Source organism: Arvicanthis niloticus, chromosome 6 (assembly GCF_011762505.2).
Source record: "Arvicanthis niloticus isolate mArvNil1 chromosome 6, mArvNil1.pat.X, whole genome shotgun sequence".
Lineage (NCBI taxonomy): Eukaryota > Metazoa > Chordata > Mammalia > Rodentia > Muridae > Arvicanthis > Arvicanthis niloticus.
The window spans coordinates 57157334-57184672 of NC_047663.1; the positions used below are offsets into that span (position 1 = coordinate 57157334).

A 27339-nucleotide genomic window follows, 5' to 3' on the forward strand; every position below is an offset into this window, starting at 1 on the left:
GATTCCTGGATCCCACTCATGACCACTTTCCTCTTACCTCAGATAAACAGTGAGAACAAGAACTGCATAACTTCTATCCTGCACATGGATGCCTATTCCCACATCTGAAGCACAGAGATGGGCATTGCCACAGAGAGGATGCTAAAGAATCGGGCCTGTGGGAAGGGATTATCTAAAGATAGTTTTGTAAGTGGTGCTTGCAAAAATGCTTTACAAATAACATTCTCATTTTATCATTGAAAATTTGAGAGATAAAATGGGCCTATGTCTCCTTGTATATAATTAATTAATACTAATATGTATATTATATAATAATTAATATCAATATAATAAAATGTATACTAATAATAATATCACCTAGATAGTAATAAGTGGTCCTCTCTGTGCCTGGGACTTGTTTCTTCCTATTGCATCAGATAAGAAGCCAGCAGTGAAAGGGGTTTAGAAAAGGAATTCACAAACAAGGACTTAAAATAACAGCTTGGGCAACCACTTGAGAAAATGAGATCTCAAGAGAGTGATCCAGAACACCATGGAAGAATCAGAAAGCCTGGGCTCAGGACTAAAGACAATGAGATGAAGTACTTGTTTGTCTCCATGAACGGGGCAGTCATGTTCTCAACCTGTGTGTCATAAATGACTCACATTGGGGGTTGAAGCACCCTTTCACAGGGGTCACCTGAGACCAGTGGAAAACACAGATATTTACATTATGATTCATAACAGTAGTAAAATTATAGTTATGAAGTAGCAATGAAAGCAATATTATGGTTGGGGGGTCACTGCAGCAGGAAGAAAAGGGTCTCAGCATTAGGAAGGCTTTGAACCACTGGACTAGACTGACAAGATGAGAGCATAATCAATGACATGGAAATGACTGGAACCGGTGTGCAGGTGAGGTTAGGTGGGCGATTGCTTTAGAAAGCTCTTCCAATGTAATCCAAGCATGAAGACCTTAGTGTGAACATGTGAAGAACAGAGGAGGGGAAGAGTAAAAGCCAGGTTCAGAGCAAGGACATGAGGATGCTGTAGATGATTTATGTGGGGGTGATGTGGGTGTTTCCAAAGAAGACAACAAAGGCTTAAAGGCAGAAACAATGGAGACTACAAAACTAGCAAGTTGGGTGTGGTAGGGGTAATCTTTTCCCCACAAGAAAATAGTAAGACACGTGTGGTTTTCTGTTTAGTGGAGTTTGAATTGCTTATAAAAGGAGGTTGTTTCTTCCCAAGAACCTAGAGGGAGACACAGCATTTGTGATGCTCTGAAGTGTAGCTGTTTCACAGGCTCATGAAGAGTCAGTACAGCTTCACAGGAAACTCAGAATGTAGAGAAACAATAGAGATTCCAGTCACTTTCTGTCAGTAGTAGCTGTGTGACATTAGGCAAGTCAGTGTAAGTCTTCAGACCTCTATTCAGCAAAAACACAACTGATTCCATGTATGGCTCAGAACACTAATATGTCTAACTTGATGCTCTGCAGAGTGATAACAGAAAGACCAGGGAATTGAGGGCTGAGTGGATTCTTGCATTTAATAAAAGCAAGTTTGTGATGGAGGAGACCTCCATCTATCTCATGCTTCCTTGCAATCAAATGAAGTTCACATATCGGGCTGGGTTACAAGTAACAGATCCAGGTTAGTCAGGATTCAAGCTCAGGTCCTGAGCTTACAAGAAAGAAAACAATGGATACTTCTGAACCACTTACCACAGACTGAGGTGGAAGAATCATTATTCTGGTCTCACAACCACCAGAGCAGCTAAAAATGTGAATTTTAGAAAACAAAGAGGCAACATGGTTTGCCCAGGGATAGTTATAACTAACAGGATCAGAATAAAATTCTAGGTCTTTCTCATATTAGAATACATGTTCTATCAACCCTTCCAAATACCCAGGCAGCATCAGCCTGATTCCTTCTATCAGAGGCACTGGCCATCTTGGACATTGTGACTAAATGTTTAATTATTACATGTATTTCTTCCCCACCCCCATTCATCTTGGCATGTAAGCTGCCTGTTCCAATCGCTGTCTGCTACAAGGGAAGCACAGCCGCAAGGGGAAGTGCCTGGTTGCAACTCAAGGGCGATTTACCTTGAGGGATCGATAAATCTGGTCAGTTTGCATGTGCATGCTCTCAGTCTGTCTCCTGTGTCTGTTTCTGCAAGCCTCCTCCGGCAGCAAAGTACACCAGCCAGGGCTTTCTCTCTGGATGGCCAATGTCTGCAGGTAGTCCCTGGAGATCCCTAACCGTGTGTCTGGAAGGGAGGAAACCACATTCAATCGGGAGCTGTCAGCTTGCTGTCTCTGGGGCCAAGGCTTGCTCATGTTAATATTTCTTTTCCTGCTGCTATGATGTGAGATCCCTCTCAAACCGGGACTCGTGACTCTGGACAGGAAACTCCTTCTGCTGATGTTTGAGTTGGCTTCTGAGGGAGAGGGAGATGTGACGAACCAGCTCCCACAGTGAACAAACTTGTATGGACCACTCTAATAATCATAGTAAGAGAAGTTAAATGTTCAGTTGGGTGTCTGGGATCCTTCCCAATGCTGTGGACAGTCTGCGCCTTCCAAGACTCCAAATGATCACAGGACACACAGGAATGGAAGCGATTCTGACTGTCCCCAGATTCATGATTCATCAGGCACCAGAGTTTATTTTAAGAACAAAACTCCAGAGGAGTACAGAAAGTCCAGGATTCTTGACTGATCATTTGGAGAAACTTGGTAAAAGCAGAATATACATCTGTGGTCATACACACACACACACACACACACACACACACACACACACACACACACAACCACCTTGAAAGAGGAGGGCAAGAGGTATCTTGGATCCCACGTTTTAAATGCCACCATACCCGTGAACACTGAGGATCTCCCAGTCAACCTCTGTCATCATATCCATCACTGATGCTCTAAAACGGTGGTTCTCAACATGTGGGTCTCGACCCACACAGAGGTCACATATCAGATACCCTGCATGTCAGATATTTACCCTATGACTCAACAATAGCAAGATTACAATTAGGAAGTAGCAATAAAATAATTTTACAGTTGAGGGATCACCACAACATGAACTTTATTAAAGGGTCACAGATATTAGGCAGGTTGAAAACCACTGGAACTAAACCATATACCCACAATTTCACTGTCCCCTGTTGAACTTCACTTTGAACTTCACTAAAGCCTCCTTCGCAGATAAAACATAGCTTCAGATGACATTTCCACCTCTGTCTATTTTGTCACAAATGCTATTCCAAAGTGCTAGTCCTCCTCTGTCTGTCTGCAAGACCATCAATATCTAAGAGGGGTAGGGATATGTCACTTTGCCTCTCCATAAAGGGCTAAAGCCATCTCTGAGACAGAGGTTTCTTATTCTGCTCTACCTTGCCTGCAGCTCTTACTCTGAGTTGCTGCCTCCCACCCTCCCAGGGATCCATCTGGGCAAACACTAGCAAATGTGTTAGAGTTTGGGAATGTAGAAAGGGAAGTAGAAACCCAGTTAGACTACTACCACTGGGGAAGAGTGTTAAGGATGGAGCTTTAGACAACATTTAGTGTAAGTGCCCAATCATCGTAAAAGTTTAAAAGAAAAGAAAATCACTTTTATACTCAGCTAATCTTTACTTCACCTGAAGTAGAATCAAGATGATGTGGTGCTCAGAAGTACAAAGATTCAAGAGAACTTACACCCACCCCGATCCTTAGAAAGGAACTTGCATGTTCATTTTAGCCAAATGACTGAAGAAGTCAAGTCAAAAGTTCTTGAATGAGTCTGTGTATTTGTTGAATGAAGTCTGTGTATTTAAAAAGAAAAAAAGTTAGGAACATCTAAAATCAGAACAGACTACGACTCTTACAAAACCACATTTAATGTAGTTAAAATGGCGACAAGTCTCAGAAATAAACCAGCAGCATATCACATGGTCACCAGAACCGACGCTGGAAATTCACAAGCCCCAAGGGGTTTCCATGTTTATGAGCAACTTAATGACAGACAGAGAGACAATACAAACCAAGAGATTATAGATAGATAGCAGAGATCCAGATACAGGAGAAAAGCAGACAAATCGTCCAAATTCTTCACTGCTGTCTCCCAGAAAGCTCCATGGAATTATAGACTTGGGGTGGGGGACCCTGAGAAATCCCCTAAGTTCCCCAGTGACTTCCTATCACACTCGGGTCTACAGTTTCCATGACACAAAGCTGGCTGAGATCCTGCGTCTCTTAATCCTTAATCCACTCCTCTATCCGACTTCACTTTGTCTTAATTCTAAAATAGAGGTTGCACCCAGAGCATAGCCACTCTGATGTTGGTTCCTAAAGAGTAAAATCTGTCACTATGCGCCATGAGCATATGCCAAGGCAAGACAGCTGTAACTGAAACACAGCCCAACAACAGAGGGGGAAATTCCCTTAATGGCTTGGAACCAGGAAGATTTGTTAAACGTGGGTCCTTGTTAGAGGTAGATTAGATCCCGCTCTCTTCAGCTTACCTGGAGCTTTAACAACTTAAGGCGACTACTTAGAAGATGGAAGAGAAATTTTTAATGAAAGCATGGAGACCGTGAGCCAAAGCAGATGAACACTTGGGTCCTCAGTGACTGCCTCAGCAACTCCCTATCTGAGCTCATCCTGGCTCCTGACAGGAGTTTCATAAATGATGGGTTTGAGAACTCATCACTGCCGAGATGCTGTGGGCAGGGTCTTCAGCAAGCCTTCTTCATCAGCCTACGATTATCAGGCCAGTGCATGTGTGCGGCTGGAGATAAGGCAGACTGTCCGCTCATGACTTGGCAAGCAACAACGTAAAGCTTGCAGTGGGGACAAACTAGTAAGACGGGAGCAATATAAATCTGAGACCACAGGGAGTCTCTTTGCTCCGTTTTGGCAGTGGTGGGCTTTGGCTCCTTCATCCCTTCCCTCACCTCTCCCAGCCACTTTTTTTTCCTGTTTCTGAATTCTAGACACAGAGTAGCAATGGAATCTAAGGCCTTTTACATTTGGGGCAGGAGAAGATCTCAAAGCTATAATGCTGGTGGGAGCTGGGGGCCCAGAGTCACTGGATGTTCTTTCTAAAATTGATCTTCAGCATCCCGGGCAAAGCTCCAAGTTTCTTTGATTTTTAAGCAGTAGGAAACAATACTAAATGTAATGCTGAAATGGCACCAAAAATAATGCCAAACATTTGTCATAGCCTCGCTCCACAACCTGACATGGTAACGTTCCAGCATAATAGAGTTATGGCACGAGGCTGCTACCAAACTTCAGGAATGCGAGGAAGGAGTGTCCGTCAGCATGGCAAGGCCTCTTGCCACCTCGATGGGGTCAAGCCATCAATGGAAGGGAAGACAGACAGAGGGTTCTGGTGTTCATTTGCACAGTTCAGAAAGGATGTAAGTCTCTCATTCACATGCACACGCTTACCGTAGAAGCCATCACACCAGTAAGCAGTGCAGTACAGCCCATAGTCCTAAACACCGGTCTCTCAATACAACATCATCCAGGCTCCAGGGAAATGCTTCCCCAAACCTCTTTCCCTACGTTTTTGAAACAAAATCCCTGTATGCTAAGAGCATGTGTGGGATGCACTGTTGCTAACACTGGAGATGAATGAAAGCACTTCTGATTTGGGGAAGGATTTGAGTAGGACAAGAAGCCAGTCAAAGGAAAGGACAAAGGAAGGACTGAGCAGAGGTCTCCTGCTAGTTAACACGAAAGAGCCTGCAAGTGCTGTGTGTGTGTGTGTGTGTGTGTGTGTGTGTGTGTGTGTGTGTCCTTTGTCTCTCCTGATCCAGTTACTGAAGGAGCTCACACTTGTGAGTACACAGCATTTACACATGAAGACAGAAGCACTATTCTCACAGAGGCCAGGAGTGCTGCTTGCAACAAGTTGATCTGTCTCAGGGAAGCAGGTCATTCATGGCATGGGCTCTATGAGCACCTAGGAAGCATCCATAGCTGGATCTCGGGATGCAATAAACAAAAGAGGCTCGAGAAAACTAAACTACAGAATGTGGAAAAAATTAGAGAGTCCATTTTAAACCAGTTGCATTTCAAAGTTTTACAGATGAACACAATTCGTATTTTAGACTGTACTGTATTGTCAACTGACACATGACCAACTGAAGTCCTCTGGTGGCTTTCATTCTCTAACAGACAACTTTTAGACTAAGACACAAGAAAATGACTTGGTTTCTTACATTTTACATTCCACTTTAATTTACATTTTTATCAGAGTATATTATAATTTTCACATTTCAAAAATTCTTTATATCTATGATTGCCAAACTAAACTCCATAACCCAGACCAACGTATTTTCTTTAACTTTCTGATTCTATCTGTGTAAAACACAAATAACAAGCATCCCACAGTGCTGGAGGCTGAGAGAGGAGGGAACAGTGAGGGACTGCCTAACAGGTATGGGGTTTCCTTCTGAGGTCATGAAAATGTCTGAAAGCAGGTAATGCTGATAATTACCTACTTTTTTTTTTAAATTCTCAAACTTTTGTGGAAGCAGCCATACCTATTTTCTTTTTTCATTTATGTTTTTCCCTTTTCTTTAATTGTTTTTGAGAGGCTCCAATGTAATGCGTAGCCCCGGATGACCTTGAACATCTGACCCTCCTGTCTTTCGCACAGTCTATTCAGCTTTTGAGTTGCAAGAGGTAAGGGGAAGGGACAGAAAACATGTGGCACGCAGCTCTAAAATACTTACTATCTGGAACTTTTCAGAAAGCGTTTCTCAGTCTGTGATTGAGACCATTACTGTCAATAGAATAAAATTAATATGAGGAATATTGATTGCAACATAATTAGTATTTACTGAAGTTAAGGGTTGAAAAATAAATCTTAGTGTGTGAGTGTCATAGGTCATGATTTGTGTATATCTTTATTTTATGGCTCATCCAAACGCTGCTGGCTCATCCACAGCAAATCCCAAATGAGCGATAATAATTAAATTGAGTCATCTTTGGTGCTTTGCCAACTTTTAGACATAGGAAAACAATAGGTTTACGCTTATTTTTCTGTTTTATTGTTACCAAGGAATATTTGTCAAAGTAAGGGAAAAAGAACATTTCATCTGACAGTGTATTAGCTTGATTTATAACTTTTTAAATGTTTAGACATGTGGTGTGCGAGCCTTCAGTGGTACCCCCGTCCAGGGACTTGGAGATGTGAAGGGTGGACCTGAAGAGCATGCAGAGGACCCTGGGAAGTCATTAGGAAGAAAAATGAGGCAGGGCAGGCAGACCCTCGGTGCCAAATAAACCTGAGGGCTGTCAGAAACAGACTCTGCAAGCAGAGTGGTTCACATGTGCTATGTTCTGCTATCATCGCAGAGATGTCCCAAATGCCTCGCATCTGTGCACTGGACCCAAACCCTTCCTTCAGCACAGGGACAAAGCCTTTTAGGCACTGTGCTGAGACTGAGAGAACACAACTGCTTTCTAAGGGGCCCTTCAAAAATATCTTCTCAATTATGTTGATTTTTAGATAATTGTATACATGCATGCAATGTGTTATGAATATATTTGTCTCCTCCACCCCCCCACACACACACACCTTTCCCACTTCTGAAGATCCCTGTTTCCTCCCAACTAGACCACCTCCTACTTTCATGTCTTTTTTAAAATTTACATCTAAGGTTGTTTTATCTGCATGTATATGTGTACATGTATATGTGTACATGTATATGTATATGTATATGTATATGTATATGTATATGTATATGTATATGTATATGTATAGAGCTGGTGCCTGCAAAGGCCGGAAGAGGATGCCAGACACCCCTGGGACTATAGTTATAGATAGTTGTGAACCACCATGAAGATGCTGGGAACAAACCTGCATCCTCTGGAAGAGAAGACAGTGATCTAAAAATCTGATCCCATATCTCTACCTCATATCCCCCCATCTGAGTGTTTGTGTGTGTGTGTGTGTGTGTGTGTGTGTGTGTGTGTGTGTGTGTGTAGGTAGGTAGGTAGCCACTGCTGGTGTGTGTTCTCAATTACACAGGCAGGACGTGTCACATCTGAAAGGGTTTCACAGCAGTCTTCCACATCTCTTCCAGTCATTCCATACCTCATTCCAGGCTTGAGTTGGGATTTAAAGTCTTCTTTTGAAATTGTTGTAACTAAACAGGCAGCTATAACTGTATCCAGTACCAATGTGCCACCAGTGCTGTATACTGCATTTCTCTCTAACCCTTTCTGTCCATCGGGCTTCTTCCATCTTGTGTTTACTCTGTTCTCTGCAGAGACCTCCACAGTCTCAAACCTACACATGAAGTTTTCTCCCTACCTTACTCTTGCATGTACTTTTTTGAGTCTGGTTTCCTCCATACAGGCTGAAGAATTAGGAAAATATTTATATAAAGTCCCGTCCCTTCTGCCTGTACATTGAAACAAGGATTTCATAAAATGCAGTGCTTGGTTTAGAGAGCAATGCCATTCTCTGCACCTGCTGTCTATCAGTCTAGGGAAATGAATCGACTTTTGTCCACACTGATTTGTCTTTATGTTCCCTAGCAATGTTTTGTTTTATACTTAAACTAATGTAGAAGAACACACACTTGAGGGGTTCCACTCTGTAAGAGTGCTGTATGATAGGTTTGCATAACTATCCATGATCAGAACATAAAACTGTCTCATCACTTGGCTATGGTGAATGCCTTTGTCATCCTGCTCTTCCCCCACCCTGTAGCTATCCATCTAGATCTGGTCTCTGTCACTGTAGCCTGTCCTTCTGAGAATGGTATCCAACTGGAATCATATGTTCTACAACTTTCTGCGATGGGCTTCATTTCAGAGTGCCTCCATGTGTTGAGATCCAGTTCAAGCTGGTGCACACATCAGTAGAGCAGTCCTTTTGTGCTGCAATTTCTCTATTCCCCTGTCAGAGGACATTTAATTAGGCTCCGGTTCACAGTATTTAATTTTGTCCAAGTTTTCAGCAATTATAAAAATAACTGCCACAAACTTTTGTTTTGGGGTTAATATGAGTCTTTTTGCCGTGCTAGACAGCAAGGAGAAAGATCACCAGTTCAATTCTATATTTAACTTTATGGAATAGGTATGGAATGGGTGGAGACTTGTGCAGTGTGTTGGACCACCTTGCTTTCCCCAGTGCAGAACATGACTGTACCATTTGCCTCTCATGTGAGCACTTGCATTTACTAGAGTCTTTTCAGTCTTATGGCTGGCTGGGAGCTGTGGTTCAGGCCTCATGTACAGCCTCATTGAAATGCTTTGTGAATGAACATCTCCAGACCAGGAAGAATACCAAAACTCCGTAATTGAAATATGTTTTTGTAACTGAAAAATTATTTCTTTAAAAGCATCCTAAAGCCCAAATCTCTTGTGTAGGAGCATTGTAAGTTGGGGAATATATATGTAATTCACTGTACACAACTAACAACTACATGCCATGTGGAATAACTCAGTTGATCAGTTTGTATTATTACTGTATGCACAAGAACAGGTTTGTTCTCAACGAAGATTTTAATTTAGCAAACATCATTATGGATCTGCTTGGGCCAAATATCCTATTAGAAATTACAGCTGTTTGGATTACAGCGTTCCTGCTTTCAAGAAACGTGCCCCCTTAGAGGGGTAGACATTGTGATAAACGCATTTCAGTAGCAGAGTGACCACACTGAACATGGTTTTATATCCAGAGAGCGTTGGTTCCGCCTAAGGAATTTAGAGGAGGTTGATCAAGCATGGCTGTAAGAGCAGAGAGTGGGCTGCCAATGACAATAGCACCACGAGTGGCCTTCAAACCCTCTGCAGGGACTACATAATGGAGGCACTGCAGGTATGAGCAAGGGGCCATCTCCCCCACATTACATACAATTTGTTTTATCAGGAGCTTTTCACGGTGTTTCATCAGGGTCAACTGAGAAACAGAATACTTTGAAGAAAGTGTTTGAAAACATGGAGGTGGGAGGGACTGAAGTATTCCCTGCTGAGGGCGAAATAATTTAAAGAAATACAAGTTCAAGTACACCCATCCTCCTCATGTAGAAGACATCCAATGTAACATTGGTAATGCAATTCCCAACACAGGAAACATACTAATTATTATTCACTGAGACTACAATTAGGGGATTGTTTTAAAAAGAAAACTATATCAACACATTGTGGTAAAAGCCCTAGGACAGAGCATTTCCGGGGATTAAAAGATTGAGCTACATCTGCTTGCAATGACTTAGACAGACCTGCAAAATAATGCCAGGCTACTTTTGGGGTGTTTAGTTAGTGTAGTTCTTTGTACATTCTGGATATTAGCTTCCTGACAGAGATTTTCCCCTCATTCTGTTTGCTCTTCTGATACTTTCTCTGCTGTACAGAAAGCTTTGGGGTTTTGATACAGTCCAGTTGGAGTTCTGTTCCAAAAGTCCTTGCCTATATGTGCATCTTAATGTGTATCCCCTAAGTTGGTCTCCAGAAGTTTCAGTGTTTTAGGATCTAAGTTGGGGTCTTTGATCCACTTGGAGTTAATTTTTGTTCAGGGTGAGAGATAAGCATCTAATTTCATCTCTCTGTGGTTGGTACCTTGATTTGCCAGCAGCATTTGTTAAATAGGCTGTCTTTTGTCCACTACATGTTTTTGACAGCTTGACTAGGAACTAGGTAGTCACAGCTATGTGGGTTTACTTCATTTCTAAGTGTTCTATTCTCTTCTACTGGTCTGCAATCCTCTTTATATGCGAGTACCACACTGTCCTTTGTCACTATAGCTCTGCAGTATAATTTGAGGTCAGCTCTTGTGAAATCTCCAAGTACTGATTTTTTTCTCTTTAGGACTGCTTAGACTTTTAATGGTCTTTTGTTTTCTGTTTGGATCTTGGAATGCTTTTTCTAGTTCTGTGAGAAATGATATGCTGGTTTTCAAGTTGACATTAACTAGAGTCATCTAGGAAGAGAGGCCTCACTTGAGGAATTGCCTCCATAAGGTTGGTCTGTGGGCATTTTCTTAATTCATGATTGAGGTAAGAGGTCTCAGCCCACTATGGAACAGAGCCACCTCTTAGACAGGAGGTCCTCCTTTCTATAAAAAGCAGGCTGAGCAACCAAGAGAACAGAATTCTTTAGCTATGGTTTCTACTTTAGTTCTTGCCTTGAATACCTGCCCTGGCCTCTCCTGATGATGAACTATAACTTATAAACTAATTAAACCTTCTCTTTATTGGGTTACTTTTTGGCCATATTATTTGTCATATCAAGAGAAAAAGCAAACCTGGACAAATGTATTTGAGATTGTCCTAGGGGATGTCTTGAATCTGTAGGTTACTTCTGGCAACAGAGATACTGCCACAATAAACAGAACTGCCCATCAACACGTGGGCTAATGAAATGATGAACCACAAATGACCAATAATCATCTAGTCATTAGTGATATGGAAATTAAAATCAGAGATGCCACCTTACTCCAGTCAAAGAGGCTATCATCTCATCAAGGACTCTGACAACAAACATTGGATAGGTTTTAAAGAAAAAAAAAACACTTACTCACTGCTAATGGGAGTATAAATTAATACAATTATGGAAATAACTTTGGATGTTCCTTAAAAGTTAAAAACAAGATTACCATATGACATAGCTATACCACTCCTGGGTATACACCCGACTAGTGACTAGTAAGGCTCGGTATTCTACTATAGAGATAATCACAGATACATGTTTATTCCTATTGTTTTCACAGGAGTGAGGAAATACAATCAATCTAGTTGCATACAAAGGAAATAATGGAATACTTTTCAGCTCCTTCCCATTTTGCTTCAAATTCCAGTGCTCTGTCGTCACTATTAGGCTATGCCTAGACTAGCTTCTAGAGAATGAAAGATGAAGTGCAGTTGAGTCACCTCTGCTGCAACAGCTAGCAGTCTCTTTAGGTTAGCCTTCAGCAACTCACCCCCCTAATACATATGAGTTCAGCCAAAATCATCAAGCCATCTGGTTGATCCACCGGTGGCCACATGAGCCAGACTAGCTGAGATTCTAAGGGTAGCATGCATCAGCTAAATGCCACAGATCTGCTTAATGAGTAGCTGTTGCCTGTCTGAGGTTTATAGTGATGTCAGGAAGCATTGTTTGAGCCATAGGTAATCGGCATACTGAGGTTTTATTACTATAAGCTTAATAAAATACCGGCAGAGGTACCCTGCATTACTAACAATGGGTGCCTCTAAAGAATGCAACTGCTGGCCAACATAGGACTTTCAAAGAATATAAGCACTAAGGGACAGAATTGCTACTACCTCTGGCTTGATACATTTCTTTCCCTTAACTGTTTTTAAAATCCCAAACTCTATAAGATAAGATAAGAAAGTAAGTCCTAATCCTGGTGGCTACCCTGGCTTTAAAATAGTCTGAAGGAACACAGTACTGACATTGTATGTCAAAAAGCTTTAGAGATTTCACTCATGTCTCAACACTGATGAGCTAACTATTCATGAATGAGCTACTTAATCACTATTTTTTTCCCATCCCCTTTGCAGAGATACAAGTGGCTCCAGCTGGGAGTGGGGTCATTTAGCTCATGACTATGCCTATTACCAATTGGAAAGGCCATGGTAATACTCATCTTGTCCGAATGTAAGTTAAAGGTGTTTCAGATACTGATAGTGACGGTGATGGTGGTACTAGCAGTGGTGCTGAAGATGAAGACATCGAATCTCAGTCATAGTAATAGCAGGGTGTCATACTATCTATAAACTCCTTGGTGCTGGTGTTATGGCTTTTTAGATGACTTAGCTGATGTATGGAACAAACAACCAAATACCAATATGTGTAGCTATTTCGGTCACACCAACTGTCTGAGAGAAGATATGGCTATTGTTTAACTCTTGCCAAGAGCAGAAGTATAATGAAAATTATTTGTTGACTTGATTTGGACAATTGCCCTACTTTAAATTTCAACAAACACTTTTAACCATCTGGAAGGCAGTTAAAATGATGGTACACATATAAAGTATCTGATGGCCATATCCTACAACACAGGATGCTTTAGGAAGAGTAGGATATGGACACCAAATGCAATCAGGTCAAAACCAGACAAGCTTCACTGTGAGCAGCTTCAGCATCCCCAGTCTTCTTAAATCTGTAACATGTTTTGGGGGAAACAAATCTAGGGCTCCTAGCAGTCCTACCATACACTCACATCTTAGAAGTTCAGAGCCAGGCAATGTAAAGTAACTGACTTGCTGTGCTGGGTAGTTTTATATCAAGTTGACACAAGCTAAAGTCATCAGAGGAGGGAACCTCAGTTAGGAAAATGCCTTCATAAGACCAGGTTTATGGAAGGTCTGTAAGGCATTTTCTTAATTAGTGATTGATGGGGAGGACCCAGTTTATTGTAGTGGTGCTATCCCTGGCCTGGTAGTCCTGAGTTTTGTAAGAAAGCAGGCTGAACAAGCCTTGGAAAGCAAGCCAGTAAGCAACCTCCATGACCTCTGCATTGGCTCCTGCATCCAATCCAGCCCTACTTAAGTTCCTGTTCTTAATTCCTTCAGTGATGAACAGTGATGCTGAAGAATAAGCCAAATAAGTCCTTTCCTCCATTACTTGCTTTTAGTCATGGTGTTTCTGTGGAGCAATAGAAACCCTACCCAAGACACCTGCTGTCTATCAACTGAATAGGATCACAAACCTCTGACCCTACCCTCTAGGCTTCATTTGGACGTCCAACCAGTGCACGTCTGAAGAACCAATCTATAGTAACTATTGCCAACAACACAGAAGAATATACAGATCTGTCCACCAAGCTTAAAAAGAACTCTCTTGCTCATGATAAAACCATACCATCATTTCTACATGCTATTGTGATGGTTTCAAACCTTTTGTCCCAAAACAGATCCATCCATTTCAAGTTCTTTGTCATTTTGGAAAGTTCTGTAGGTGTTCTGTGACCCACTCTTGGCCTTTCTTTCCTCACAATGGCAGCTATCTACCATGGCATGTCCCCAACTCCTGCCTCTCCACATTACTCAGAACCTGCCCCTTGGCTGGGCTGACCTACAGATGGCATTAGAAGTCCTTCTATTTTGTGTTCTGCTTTCAGATTCTTTCTAAAAGCCAATTTCTTTTGAGGCATACAAAAGCAGCCTGCTCTTCTCTGCCCCAGTGAGCAGGATGTCCTGTGCTTTCTGATGCCCCCGCCTTTCCCAATATAGACCTCATCTTGGGAAAAGAAGTAATTAGCCTGATGGGAACTAAACAGCCATTTCAGCAGTTTTCTCACTGCTGGGTTTTGAAGCAACAGAGGCCCAGGCAGGTCAGAAAGAAGTTGAGTATGTTGCAGTCTCAATGCCCCACTAAGCTCAAATACCAGCTACTGGCACCCGAAGCTCATTAGTTCTGACCAACACAGCTAATCATCCGAGTGATGAATCGGCTTTCATGAGCACTCAAAGAAGCAGTCACTAATGTTTTAACCTCAAAGTACCCTGGATGGCCTGGAAGACCCAAGTCTTTTGCAGTGCTCTAAACTTGAAAAACAGTCCTTCAAGTGCGATGATACAGAAAACTAGGTTCACTTGGTAAGGTCCTTATAAGGGCTAACACTGCACTTGGAAGAAATGTTCATTGCCTACATGCCATTGTAGGCAAGGTTCCATGCTCCTTGGCAATCAAGAGAAGTCTTTTATCATGTTTCTCAACTTCACTGCAGCTTCCAGTACCTACACAGATGAGTTGTTGATGTAATAATGTGGGGTGCATTGTGGGGCTTGAGTACTTCCCTATATCTACCCTATGGGTGTTAGGTGGGGCTCTCCCTTTCCTAGGCCACCTCCAAGATGTGGTAGATCCAGAAATGTCTCCAGACATAGCCAAAGGTCATCAAAAGCCCAAACTGTCTCTTGGCTGTTAACAGCTGCCATAAAACCCTGCAATGCTAGACATGCTGGGCATGGTGGTGCACACATTTATCCCTGTAACTCATGAGTAGGTAGATGGATCTCTGAGAGTAAAACTCTGTCACCCACCAAAAAGTCAAGACTGTAACAAAATACAAGGTATGAAATAGACACTACCATGCAAGATAAGAGAAAACATTATTCATAACCACTTTTTTTCTATTTACTAGTTCTTTTTTTTTAATTTTTATATAAATAATGCTGATAAGAGCATCGAATCTCTAAAAAGTCTGATTGATGATCTACATTACTGTGAAGATGTTGACTTTGTTCCCCAGTTTTTCGTTGCCCTCTGTTAGTGTACTGTATACTATTCTGGGTTTGCTTTAATACAATTCAGTTTTCCTTCAAAATACTGGTTAAGTGAATTATTTACTTATTTATTATTTATTCATTTATGCATTTATTTCTTCATTATCTCATTAAGGCAAGCCTGGCATTTAACTTCTACCTTACACAACATAAGTTTGTCAAGACAGAACACCACGGGCCATCCAGGAGATCAATAAGTCTGGACAAAAAGTAGAAAGGAAAGAAGAAAGCAAAACTCCATCTCTGGTCTTAGTACCTATCAGAAGACACACTCTATTGAACAATGTCTACTTAAGTTTCACATATTTATACTATAGACATGAAGAGAGGATGCAAGGCTAGTTGACGGATTCGTGCCCTTGGTCTGTTTTTACTGCCAACTTGATACAACTTAAGAGTCATCTGAAAAAGAGACACCTTGGTAGAATTGTCTTGATTGGCTTGACTTGTGTTCATGTCTGTGAGAGATTTTTTAAATGTGTTAATTGATTCATTAATTAGTTAGTTTATTAGTGTGGGAAGGCCCAGACCACAGTGGGCCAGCATCAGTGCCAGACAGGTGAGCCTGGGCAGTGTAAGAAAATTAGCTGAGGAAACCAGAGAGGGATGTAGTCAGTAGTGCTCCTCCATGGTTCTACCTCGGTTCTTACTTGAGCTCCTACCCTAACTTCCCTCAGTGATGGACTGTAATGACCTAGATATGAATCCATGTTAACCCATTCCTCCACTATGTTACTTTTATTCACAGCAACAGAAAAGGAGGTAGAACGTTGGGACTATGATCCCATGGGAAATGGCATCTGTTTTCAGCTGAGGACATGTGGCATAAGCACATGGAAAACTTGAGCAAGTATGCATTGGTAAATAAAGTATGTTAGTTAGCATTCAAACAAAGCAATAAAATGCCTGAGGCTATGAACTTATAAGAAAGAAAACTTTATGGTTACAGAAGATTCAGTTGACCCAATGTTTGGGGGCCTGTGGTGGGGTGCCGTGGGCAAAGTCTGGAAGAAACCCAATCACTTCATTATAACTGAGAAGTAAAATCGGTGAGAAATATAACAGAAATGACCACAGTAAGAACCAGAGGCAGACTCCAGTCAGAAGTCTCACCAAGAGAATGGACAATAAATGCTGGTGAGGATGTGGAGAGAGCAACCCTATCCATTGCCAGTGGGACTGTGAACTATCAATATTTATGCAAATCAGTGTCAAAGATCCTCAAGAAAAATAAAATGATGTTTCCATACAACCCAGCTATAGCACTTCCGAGCATATGCCCAAAGGACTCTGTGCTCTCTCACAAACACACCTGCTCATCCATATTCACTGTAGTCAGGAAGAGGAACCAGTCTAGATGTTCATCAGCAGAAGGATGGGTAATGAAAATGTGCCATATATACACAAAGAAATTCCATTCAGGCATAGAAGTATCAAATTTACAGAAATATATATATATATATATATATATATATATATATATATATATATATATATATATGTAAAGCATTACATTATGTGAAGGTGACCCAGAAAGACAGGTATAGCCTGTTCTCTCTCATGTCCATAGTCAAGCATCATGTCTAACTATATGTATATCAGTGGGGGTGATGGCAGCTGTGGGCTATGAGACTAGGAAGGAGACAACAGAAGGGAAAGAAATGTGCTGGGAGAGGTGGAGTAGGCGGTGTACATACCATGAAGGGGAAAGGAGGATGAAAGTGTGAAGTGGAAGGGGATGTGAAGTGTGAAGTGATCAGAGGAGAATGGGGAGACGAGAGAGGAAGAGCAACAAAAATAAATTTTGAGAAACATCTTAATGAAACTTAGTGCTGTATTCACTAACTAAATATTTGGGGTTTGCTGTTGTTTTTGTTTTGGGGGGTTGTTTTTTTTTTTTTTTGAGACAGGGCTTCTCTGTGTAGCCCTGGCTGTCCTAGAACTCACTCTGTAGACCACACTGCCCTCAAATGTATGGAAATCTGCCTGCCTCTGCATCCTGAGTGCTGGGATTAAAGATGTGTGCCACCACACCCAGCAAAATGTTTTTAGGTTTAAGATGAAAGAATATGAGGCAGGAGGATTAGTCAAATAAAAGCAGTCATACCAACTAAGATGTTCACAAATAATAGAAGAACATAGAGCCTGAGTCCAAGACTCAGGAGTCTTTCAAAGGGCCAAATGATGCTCTGTCCATTTTCTTCCTACATATTTTTTTTTCTATAAATAAAATGACCTAACCATCTGTCCCCGTGGTTCTGTGGACCATGGGGAAATAAGTAAGGAAGACATAAAGGGATAGAGTTTGTGTCGTTCATTTCTCAAGAAGGACACAGGATCAGTTAACTAAGATGTGACAATGTAAGGACAAGGGCTGCGCATGCATTGGGCTTAAGAACTAAAAAACACTGAAGAATGATAGGGGGCACACAAATAACAAACCAAACAAGCACAGGGAATCACTGTAAGAGCTGTCAACAATGGGCAGTGTTAAATCAAACATCTAATTCTGCAAAGACAGAAGTAAAGATACTGAGTCATCAGAAGACATGATCACTGGCATGCAAAAAGCACGTTTCTAAAAATCTATGTCCATCCACAGAAGATGAGGATTCCTCCTTATTGGAATGCCTTAGCTGTCTTTACCATGATCATTTGAGACACCACACATGTATGCATGTACATGCAGAAACCAGAGGTTCATGTTGGGTGTCTTCCTCTACCATTGTGCTTTCCACCTTATGTTTTGAGATAGAGTCTCTCACTGAACCTGTAGCTCCTATATTTGTCTAGACTGTCTGCCAACAAGCACAAGAATGCCTCTTTCTCCCCATCACATGGTGCTGGGGTTACAGGGATACACTATTCTCCCTGGCTTTTACATGAGTGATGAGATCTGGACACAGGTCCTCATGCTTACCCCAGCAAGCACTTCACCCACTGAGCTGTCTCCCCAGTGCTGGTGATGATGGTTAAAAAAATCCCTAAGTCACAAGCATGTTTTCCTTCAGACTATGTGCTGAGGCCAGTGCTTTCTCAAGTATTATTTGGGTTAAGCATGCAATGCCAACTTTCTGTTTCTTCTTTGAGGCAACCTGTTTGCTCTCTAGTTCCTTGTAAGGGTTGGTTTTGATTTTTTGGGTTTTTTTTTTGTTTGGTTTGTTTGTTTGTTTTGGTTTTTGCTTATTTTTCTTTATGTCTTTTGATTAGATATATTCTTTTAGAATCAGGAGACTTGCAGGTCATTTTTATTATTCCTGATCATCTTTTAAATTGATGGTTGAACTCTACAGAAAACAAATTGGATATTTTCTCACTCATTTTATGCTTTAACTGTGCATTATAGAAGGATACAAAAGAAGGACATTCTCACTCTGATCCTACAATTGAGCCTGTCCTTTTAATGACACAGCCTTATGTCTGATCAGGTTTCTCCCTCCTGACCTCTAAGGCCACTAGAGGTGAATCTATAGTGGCCTATATTTAGACCTAAAACAGATTCTTCTTTGCTCCACCCCCACATTGGGTTCTTGCAAAATCTGTCCAGAGTTGAGGAGAAAAGAAATATTACTTTCTTTTCTATGATTTCCTTTGTCAAGCTGAAAGTCAAATAAATATCCCGTGGGAAGGAAGTAGGGAGTGGGTGCAGGAACTAGTATGCCAAGAAGGAAGTTGAGCAGCATGGAGAGGTTGGCTGTCCCTTGTGTGACCTCCTGGAAGGGTCTGAGGTCAGCCCCTTGGACCCTGTGGACCCTGAGATTGTCATCTGCAGGCCTGAATGCCACTGACTTACCCTGGCCCTTCTGTCTCCACTGAGTGGTCTCAGATCTGACCTGGTCACTGCACTGAAGTCTTCTTTCCCTTGGGCCCTGGTATGTGAGCCCCTGGCTGCTTCCCACTATCCTTCCTAGGAGAAACATTCCATTCTTGGCTCCTGGTTTAATTGTAGTTCCTCAGTACAGCCATCTCTGAATGCTGAGAGAAGTCTTTGACATGTGGACAATGACAGTCCTTGCTTCATGGCAGACAGTACATTTTCTTTCTTGATAACTATTGGTTCAGTTTTTAATCCTGTGATCTCCGAGAAGAGCAGATGCAAAAACTATAAAGTTTAAATCACTATACTGAGCTGGGAGACATTACCAATTTTCATTGTTTTCATATTTGGGGTTGGATAAAGCTATGGATTGGAAGCTTTTATCCCCAGGTATTCACAATTGGCAGCTTGCTCCCCAGTGTGGTGGCTTCTTTAGGAGGAGGTACCTAAGGAATGGTTAAGGAGCCCCAATCTCATGACTGCACCAGTGTTGACCCAACAGATCTTACAGGGATGAGAGTTCTTCCTAGAGGAGTTGTTGTAAAGCCAGGTCACCAGCATGGTTGGCTCCTTCTGCACATGGCAGTTTTCTCTACCACGTTGTGAAACAACCTATAAAGCCCTTATCAGAATGCCAGCCTTGCTGATTGGACCTGGGGCCACCAGAACCACTACCCACTCTTCCTTTATAAACTCTTTCTTTATAACCCCAGATTCTGCTTATTTTGTGATGGCAACAAAAACTAGGCTAAGATAGTCATTCCTTTAAGATATAAATAATTTAAAAAAAATAGACTCTCTCCAGCACAAATAAATTCAGGGAAGTAGGTAGGAAGGCCTCATACATCTTTGTTCTATGGTCTCCCTTCAGGAAGTCACACATTGTATCTGGCACCATTCTAAAGACAGGACCCTATGCCAGGGACCTCTCCACTGACTGAGTGCAGATGTCAGCCCCATATACACTCAGCATCTCCCCTTCTGTACCCCATGAACCAAGGCTGTTTGTCTGTGTGTCAGAAACAGTGTATCAAGAACAGAAAACAGATGGTCCAAGTCTGTCCTTACCTTCTATCCCTTACCTTTGTGCTTGTAAATGGATTTTTTTCCCGTCCCACTGGGGTTTAAAGATTCAGAACAGAGGGCTGCTGGATTCCCAAAATGATGCTTTAAAAAAAAGATTGGGGAGGGCATGAAACATGTGGAAGAAAGAGACGGGATGCTCCAGGGACACAGAGTTGATTCTGCCTAATTATACTTTTTAAATTGACCTAATTGCTCTGTTTAATTATTGATGTGTGGAAAGTGTTTCCTTGTAGAGGGGGAGTTGAATAGTCAGGAACCCTGAGGACCCACAGCCAGACATCACCTGCTCTGGGGTTGGTAATTAAGGCATTACCAGTCACCACTCAAGTGGCCCAGGCCCCTGTGAGGCAGCTCCCTCCCCCAAGAGCAGGAAGATGGTTTCAGCACAAGGCACACACAGGGACTTTGGAAATGCCCTGAAGAGCATAAAGGTAGACAAACGCTTAGGTTTATTCCTAATCTGCTCACTGATGTTCTTTCTTTTACTAAAACATCTTCACAGACCACCTTGAGTTCACCCCTTACTGCAGATGAGCTGGTTTGTGGGTCCCAGGTCCCCTTCACTAGCTGTAACTGTGCTGGATTTCAAGTAACAAAATTCAACTATTTCATGGCAATAAACACTGTTTTTAGTATCTAATAGGAGCTCAATGACCTAGTTCAGGCTTTAATGGGTTTTCTCATCATCTTACCCAGTATCTATGCCCCTTGGTGACCAGGGAAGAAGCAGTGCCTTTGGGTGGCTAGAAAAGTGGACACTGATGTGTGCTTTTGGTAATAGAGTACCAAAGGGGATGTTTGAGTTGGCTGCTAGGATTTGATTTGAGCTTCAGTTCAGTGTGGATCAGATCTTACAAAGTAAGGAGCTTGAGTCCCAGCACGAAGTCTCTGTTTCCACATCTGCAAAACAACAGTGCAACCAAATCCTTTCATCGTCTAACAGTCTAAACCTATGGGCCACAAAAGAAACGAGGTAAATCTAGTGATGAACCCATCCAGCTCATCCTTTGAGAAAGGACTTGGCTATATTCCTGGGTGAAATATGGTCAGCCGATAGGCACCTGCCATTGGAGCCCTCGGGGTCATCTCAGCATATGCTCGACTCCAGGTGGGTGTGTCAATCAGTGACAGAATAAGGTAAGAGCATCCAGGACTAGCACAATGCCAGATATCTGTGATGAGGCATCTTTACTGCAAAGCATAGCACATGGGGCTGGGAACTGTCTGATTAGCAGTCTGAGCAGTCATTCTTACTGCCCTTCTCCTTTACAGACACCTCTCTCTGAGCCACATTTTGTACTTGCAGGATTTTTTTTTCAGAGAAACAGAAGATTAACAGACAAGGAGCCGAGGGGTGAGACTGAATCCAATTGAGAAAGCAGAAATCAAAATCATGATAGAAGTGGTCGTGGAGTTTGGCTTTGAAGAATGGATGAGAGTTTGAGGGTAAAAAACAAGAAAACAGATGTGTCAAGCACAAAGTCATACAAAGAAGAATGGAAATGAGAGGACCACAATGTGGATCATGGTAGAGGGTTGACACTGGACTTCAAAGTGATATTGGCCTAGGGAGGGAAGCTAAAATGTACAGGATCTAGTATAAATAGCCACAGCCATTGTAGGTGCCCCACCTACACATGCCTATTGGTTTGCACAGTCCAATAAAGGAAAATGGCAATCCTAAGAGAATAATGAGCTACCCAGAGCAATAAAGTATGTAGAATTCCAGAACACAGAACTTTTGACAGCCCCCACTAAAAGATATTTTACTTCTATGTAGGTGGTTTCCTTGTGCAAGTAGCACATGCTATTTGTTAGGCAGAGAATGAATTGCTTGTCCCATGGTACGGAGAAATCAATCATATCATAATGCCAATCTATCATGTAAAATCCACTCTCTCTGTTCTCGTTTTTAGGAGAAAAATTGGCAGCCTACCCATTCAGGATAGAAAAGGGCTTCCTCATGGGGTCTTACAATAATTTTCTTAAGACCACATTCCAACAATGAGGACCACCCATCCTAAAGAAGACCTCATTTATAGACACTGATTCTTATTCATTAAACAAACAATAGCAAAAATCCATCTTTACCTAGACTTCAAGCCTATGTATGAATACTGTCCTGTGACTTTTCTTGATAAATGCTCTCCAGTTAGTACAGTGTGGGAAATGTTGCAGGTCACAAGGCCAGCTTGGCTTTGCACAATGCTCTCTAGAAACACAGCCCTTAAAAAGACCACTACAAAATTCTGTTTATGTTATGTGAATTCATTTCCCATTGAAATTCCCTTGAACTCATTTGTATTTGATCACCAAAAAACAAACAAACAAACAAACAAAAAACAAAAGCCAACCTTGCTTTCCCACTCCTATGAACACTGTGGAAAAAAACACTCCAAGGAATATATTTTGTGGGCCAACTTTCAGAAGCCTTTGCACCAAATTTTGATAGTAAGAAAGGAAATAATCACCTTCTAGTTTCATTTTCTTTCTCTTGAATGTGACGTGTCTTTCCTCCGACATGGAGTTAAAGATGGGGTTTGATCCCAATACAGCACATAACAGCCTTAGCAGATTTGGAATGTGGTAGAGATCTCCAGATAACAGTGGGAGCTGAGAGCGCTCAGTCTGCTATTTGGGAAGGATAAACTCACAGCTGGAAACACATGTTTTTACCATATAAATAGGATGTTCAAGGTTTATGGTTTACCAGATTGCCAAACAGTCATACATGGAGTTGAGGGAGATAGTGTAGCAGATTCTTAATTTGTGGGGCCACAATTCAATATTCTATTCTTACTGCTTGTGATATTAATATGTTATTCTTTTGTGAAGTTTTCCAAAGAAGACTGAAATTGTAAGAAAACAGTAACTCAAACTCATCCGACATAGCTAGATAAAAATGTAATCCAATGACATCTGCATTCAAATGAGGCTGAGCTAAGCTGTAGTGGTTTCTTAGAGCTATTTGAGAGCCACACATGAGGTAAGAGGGTGTCTAAGCAAGTGGGTGTTAAAGCCAACCTCATCTTGTTTACACAGATTGCCTATTATACTGAGTTTATAACAGGAATGTTTTTGAGAAGGCACTCCAGTGGTACAGATATTTAAATTTACTCCTGCCATCTACCTATCCATCAGTCATCTCCACATGTGCACCAAGGGAAGAAAATTGCCTATCAGGACAGAGGGTAGGACCAGGAGCTCATTCTCAAAGAAGACATACCTACCTTCATGTCACTCTGAATAGATACAACACAAAGCCCCCCCAAAGACTCTCATGCTCAGACCTACACAGTCCCAGCTGAAATCTTATTCTGACCTTTAGGTTTGGATAAAGTTGACAAGTAAATACCGGGCTCATTGTATCTAGCCATGTCTTTGGGCAAAGTATGTCTGAAGATATCAAGACCAAAGTAGGTGGCTTCATGAAGTCATGGCTTGAAGACAAACATCTCAAAAACAATGTAGTTCAGTTACACCATCTCTAACTGTGACAAAAGTCAAACAAGGAGGGTATGGCTGTCTCTACTTTCCAGACAACAAAAAAGCCACCTGTACAAAGTCACCTTGACAGTAAGGAAGAGTGATAGAACTTGAACTCAAGATAGATTTCCAAGGCAATACTGTTAAAGTCAATGGGCCACAGTAGTTTTTATAACCCTATTCAGACAATCTGTTGAGATGAAACAGATTGTCCTCCATGCTTTTCATGATAGCTTCTATTCTAAATATTAGAGGGACTTGCCATTATACAAAAATTTAATTTAAACTATAGTCCTGAATCATGGACTTTCTCAGCTTACTCCCCCTCTCCCAGATAGAGTCAGTAAAATATGCAGCCAGAACAACAAGTGTAAGCCACCCAATCCTTGTATTGTGTGTACGTGGCTTTCACTTCAGGAGTAACAATCAGTACAAGGCAGGCATTTTAACTCTACAAGTTGGTGATTTTATACAATCAATTCAACTCCCCTTCTACTCAAGCCCTGAGACTTTATTTTTGCCGGCAACTGAGAGTCCTGATTGTTCTTCTCTTTCTGTGAATGAACATAGTGGATTTCATATTCTGATTAGCAAAGTCAAGATGCGTTTGCTACTTGTTTCCGACTGGCCAGCTGAGATGACCATCCTCAAGGCCATCTTAAAATCGTCCAGGATACAAGGGAATGTGTCTTGGACAAGAGCCTGACTTCTTGATTAATTCAGTCCAATGCTTAGAGAGTAAAACACAAAGTGACTTCAATGTCAGCCATGGATTGAATTTGTTCCAACAGTCACTGACTCTTTAGACAAACCCATGGGTAAAGAGCTCACTCATCAACATCCAGAACTTGGGGTGAGACTGTGCACACTTTTTCTTGCAGAGCAGTGCCTGGGTGACGGGCCATCCATCCTGGCATATCACATTCCCTGTCATCAAAATGGGCCTTAAAACTTGGCTGTTTTGTTGTGGGAGGTGTGAGGGATGGTGATTCTAGCTACATTCCAATATCTGGGGAAAGAAAACAATCTGTTTGTCCCTTTTAAGAGTCCTGCAGTCAGGAAGGACCTCCTTGAATGTTAGGAACTTGAATAGAGAAAAATGTCCATTGCTCTTCCCCACCCCCACTCCCTGTTCCCAGCATCTTTGTTTGAACCGAGTCTCAAAAAACATGTAAATCTTGAACCAGACTAAGCAAATCACCTTAAAAAGGAAGGTTAGAGAACTGTTTATTATTTGAAATGTCTCTCCCCAGACCTTGTTTTTGATGAATTGGCTTCAGCTTCATTACTTCATGATATATCTCCCTTGACATTTAATTATACTTACTCTAAACACATTAAGCGAATCAGTCCGAACAGCTTCTTATTAATATGCAAATTTCTCCTTTGAAAACCCATGAATCTGTGAAAAATCTCTTTAGGCTTCCATTAAACCCACTCAGGAAGTTGTATACCTCACACAGACACTTGCCCCATTCACTGACTCAATGATTCAGTATTTACTAATTGTCCAAGTTAACTATTCTGGCCACATCAAGGGGAGGAGGTGAGGAAGCGAAGGAGGACAGGGAACCAAATGGGATTCAGAAGCTGAGCACTTAAAAGATGAATGATCAGAAGACCAGGCTTGAATTAGAGGCTGGTAATTAGAGTTGAAAATCAAGCCACATTGGAAGCCCCGTCAGCCAGATGAGCTGAAGCAGCCTGCTAGCAGGGTGAGAGCCGATGCCTCTCACCACTGACTTCTCTGGCTGTTGGTGTTTAAAGCTGCAGAGGAAGCTACACAAAAGGATGTGGGGTCCCCTGCACATGGAGAGATGGCCTGTGTCCTCCAGAGTGCTGCCTGCTCACGGGCTTCTTTCTGCTTGCATTTACAAATGATCTGATTGCTATCTGCAGGCGTGGGAACATAGATAGAGGCACTCTAGCTAGCTCGGGCACAGGGAGATAACGGGAGAGAGCTGGGAGTTCAGATTTGTAAAGAGGGTCCTGAGGCTGCCAAAGGTCAGAGGCACGTTATAAAGAAGAAAGGAGAGTTCCAGAAGACGGCAACGGAGCTCAGCACCTCAGGCAGCAGTGAGCTGAGTGTTTGGCAACAAGGCTGTCGAGGCAATAGGGTGAGAAAACTGATTTTCCAAGAGAACCCAAGGGCTGAAAGAAAGGAACATGGTGGACAGCAACATAGAAAAGGAATCTGGGCATTAGGGATTTGGGAGAAAAGCAGTCCTGTAATCTCTTAGATAGGACACTGAAGGTAGAGTGGGGGACAATCATTCCCCACAGGCCAGCAGAGGGAAGTTTGAGATTTGGGACTTCTGGGCAGTAGGAGAGATGTATCCAAGGACAGCATACAGTGGTCAGAACATGCTGAGGTTTTAGTACGTCTGTTGGATAGTTCCAGTAAGTACATGAAACCAGTAGTCAGTATGGTACTTTATAAGTACTTACATATATATGTATATGTGTGTGTATACACACACACACTACAGTATAAACATATGAATGTCACTTCAACACTGAAAATTATCCAATAAACTTTTTTTGGTCAAAGCATAATATGCTTTCTTTATATACCACACATAAAGCCTGTGTGCTTTGTGTTATAGCATATATATGTTTTACATATAGCATGCCACTTTATATTACATCATATCTGTATAAACAAACACACCACACACACACACACATACACACGCACACCTAATTTCAAGAGAATCCATCCAGTGCATGTAACAAATCTTTTTTTTGTTTTGTTTTATAGTTCTGAGGCTCAAATCCAGGGTTTCACACATGTTAGACAAATCTTTCCCTAAGCTTGTTCCTGGCCCCAAAGAGCAGCCTGAGCTGACCTCAAATTCACAATGCTCCTGCTTTGTCCTGGATGACTGGTGTGGACCACCATAGCCTGCTTGATTTCTTGAGTAATTACTGAGTGATTATGCCCTCTCTAGACCCATTCTCATCATTTCATCTAACAAGGCTTGATAGCATGTGCTCGGTACTTTTCAGTAGGCCTGATGCTGAACATGACAGTGACCTTAAGGAAGGGGCTCTGCAAACAACAAGGAATTCCACACATGTGTGACACCTGAGCAAGCATTTTTTTGTTCACACGCCAATTGACAGCTGCCCTCAAGCACCACAAGGAAATGAAGCTCCCAAGTGATGCTCACGTCAACGACTTGCTTCAATCCAGATATTGTGTAAGGTGATTCTGTACGATCTCATTCTCCGAGTACCCAGAAGGAACACAGGGTCAAGATATTATTGCCTCAGTCCTGTCTGGAAGAAAACCGTCTGGGACACAGATCCTGCTTTAGAAAGATCCCTAGACTTTTGAAGGGAAGACAAGAACATCAGCACGCACAAGGAGTTGTCATGGTGTGCTTATGTTTACATTAACCTTGTGTGTGCCTGGCATTTAAGAGAGGCAGCATCCTTGGCCAAGAGTGCAGATGAGAATAACGAAAGCTTAGAGAAATCTGAATGAGCCAGGATAGAACATGTGACTTCTATGGTCATCCCTTTGGCAACCACCTCCTCAAGCTTTGGGCAGGGTCTGCAGATTGATCAAACGGGGAAGCGAGAGCCAAAAGGGAGGAAACAAAACAAAACAGAACAAAAGGGTCATTTACTATGGCTCGGGATTGTAACCTCCAGTTCATTTAAGGTCTGTCCTCTCCTTTTCACATCCTTGAAGCAAGCACAGTCA

At 41.9% G+C, this 27339-nt stretch overlaps 1 protein-coding gene across 2 annotated transcripts in view; it reads right to left on the reverse strand.

Moving 5' to 3' along the window:
- Positions 1-27339, reverse strand: part of LOC117711937 (heparan sulfate glucosamine 3-O-sulfotransferase 3A1) — an 88053-nt gene that overhangs the window by 9684 nt on the left and 51030 nt on the right. Inside the window, exon 1 of one of the 2 annotated variants that reach the window (XM_076936614.1) lies at positions 2091-2180. The exons of the other annotated variant lie outside the window; for it this stretch is intronic. The gene's annotated coding sequence lies outside the window, so the exon portion shown is untranslated. Of the gene's footprint in view, positions 1-2090; positions 2181-27339 lie in introns of those variants that run through there. 2 annotated transcript variants of the gene reach the window in all.